A 2,500-nucleotide genomic window follows, 5' to 3' on the forward strand; every position below is an offset into this window, starting at 1 on the left:
CCTGGTACACCGCTCAGTAGCACTTTGCCACACACACACTCCTCGTACCTATGGTACGACAACTTTTCTCGGGCCTATGGTACAACAACTTTCCTCCGTGCCCCTGGTACGACAGCTTTTCTCGTGCCTATGGTACAACAACTTTTCTCGTGCCTATGGTACAACAACTTTTCGCCGTGCCCCTGGTACACCGCTCAGTAGCACTTTGCCACACACACACACCACTCGTGCCTATGGTACGACAACTTTTCTCGTGCCTATGGTACGACAACTTTTCTCGTGCCTATGGTACAACAACCTTTCCCCGTGCCCCTGGTACACTGCGCAGAAACTCTTTGCCACACACACACACCACTCGTGCCTATGGTACGACAACAGGCCCCGGGGACCTACATCGCACCTTGCTCTTGCCTCCCTTACAGCTGAAAAAGGTCCATGCCTGTGCCCTGGCCCTGCTGAAATTCCCTCTGCATTTAGCCGAGGCAGTGAGTCGGCCTCCTGTCTCCCTTTACGGTCGAAAAAGATGTGCTCCTGGGCGCGCTGGCCCTGCTGCTACTCACATCGGGCATGGACCTGGACCTCCAGCAGGCCCCGGGGACCTACATCACACCTTGCTCTTGCCTCCCTTACAGCTGAAAAAGGTCCATGCCTGTGCCCTGGCCCTGCTGAAATTCCCTCTGCATTTAGCCGAGGCAGTGAGTCGGCCTCCTGTCTCCCTTTACGGTCGAAAAAGATGTGCTCCTGGGCGCGCTGGCCCTGCTGCTACTCACATCGGGCATGGACCTGGACCTCCAGCAGGCCCCGGGGACCTACATCACACCTTGCTCTTGCCTCCCTTACAGCTGAAAAAGGTCCATGCTTGTGCCCTGGCCCTGCTGAAATTCCCTCTCCATTTAGCCGAGGCAGAGAGTCGGCCTCCTGTCTCCCTTTACGGTCGAAAAAGATGTGCTCCTGGGCGCGCTGGCCCTGCTGCTACTCACATCGGGCATGGACCTGGACCTCCAGCAGGCCCCGGGGACCTACATCACACCTTGCTCTTCCCTCCCTTGCAGCTGAAAAAGGTCCATGCCTGTGCCCTGGCCCTGCTGAAATTCCCTCTCCATTTAGCCGAGGCAGTGAGTCGGCCTCCTGTCTCCCTTTACGGTCGAAAAAGATGTGCTCCTGGGCGCGCTGGCCCTGCTGCTACTCACATCGGGCATGGACCTGGACCTCCAGCAGGCCCCGGGGACCTACATCACACCTTGCTCTTGCCTCCCTTACAGCTGAAAAGGTCCATGCTTTTGCCCTGGCCCTTCTGAAATTCCCTCTCCATTTAGCCGAGGCAGTGAGTCGGCCTCCTGTCTCCCTTTACGGTCGAAAAAGATGTGCTCCTGGGCGCGCTGGCCCTGCTGCTACTCACATCGGGCATGGACCTGGACCTCCAGCAGGCCCCGGGGACCTACATCACACCTTGCTCTTGCCTCCCTTACAGCTGAAAAGGTCCATGCTTTTGCCCTGGCCCTTCTGAAATTCCCTCTCCATTTAGCCGAGGCAGTGAGTCGGCCTCCTGTCTCCTTTACGGTCGAAAAAGATGTGCTCCTGGGCGCGCTGGCCCTGCTGCTACTCACATCGGGCATGGACCTGGACCTCCAGCAGGCCCCGGGGACCTACATCACACCTTGCTCTTCCCTCCCTTGCAGCTGAAAAAGGTCCATGCCTGTGCCCTGGCCCTGCTGAAATTCCCTCTCCATTTAGCCGAGGCAGTGAGTCGGCCTCCTGTCTCCCTTTACGGTCGAAAAAGATGTGCTCCTGGGCGCGCTGGCCCTGCTGCTACTCACATCGGGCATGGACCTGGACCTCCAGCAGGCCCCGGGGACCTACATCACACCTTGCTCTTGCCTCCCTTACAGCTGAAAAAGGTCCATGCTTTTGCCCTGGCCCTTCTGAAATTCCCTCTCCATTTAGCCGAGGCAGTGAGTCGGCCTCCTGTCTCCTTTACGGTCGAAAAAGATGTGCTCCTGGGCGCGCTGGCCCTGCTGCTACTCACATCGGGCATGGACCTGGACCTCCAGCAGGCCCCGGGGACCAACATACTCCTCTGCTCTACTCCCCCACTAGCTTTCCTTCTCCCGCAGTTACCCTCCACCACAAATCCAGCATGGCCCTTGCCCTCCAGCAGGCCCCGAGGACCCACATACTCCTCCGCTCTAATCCCCCATGAGCTTTCCTTCTCCTGCAGTTACCCTCCAGCGCATATCCAGCATGGCCCTTGACCTCCAGCATGCCCCGGGGACGCACATCCTCCCCTGCTCTAGTCCCCCACTAGCTTACCTTTCTTGTAGTTACGCTCCAGCGCATATCCAGCATGGACCTTGACCTCCAGCAGGCCCCGGGGACGCACATCCTCCCCTGCTCTAATCCCCCACTAGCTTTCCTTCTCCTGCAGTTACCCTCCACCGCATATCCAGCATGGACCTTGACCTCCAGCATGCCCCGTGGACCCACACTTAAGCCCCCTCCC

The sequence above is a fragment of the Rhamphochromis longiceps genome, linkage group LG13 (genome assembly GCF_057381845.1).
Source record: "Rhamphochromis longiceps isolate RC_006_pf linkage group LG13, R_longiceps_female_GT1.1, whole genome shotgun sequence".
Taxonomy (NCBI): domain Eukaryota; kingdom Metazoa; phylum Chordata; class Actinopteri; order Cichliformes; family Cichlidae; genus Rhamphochromis; species Rhamphochromis longiceps.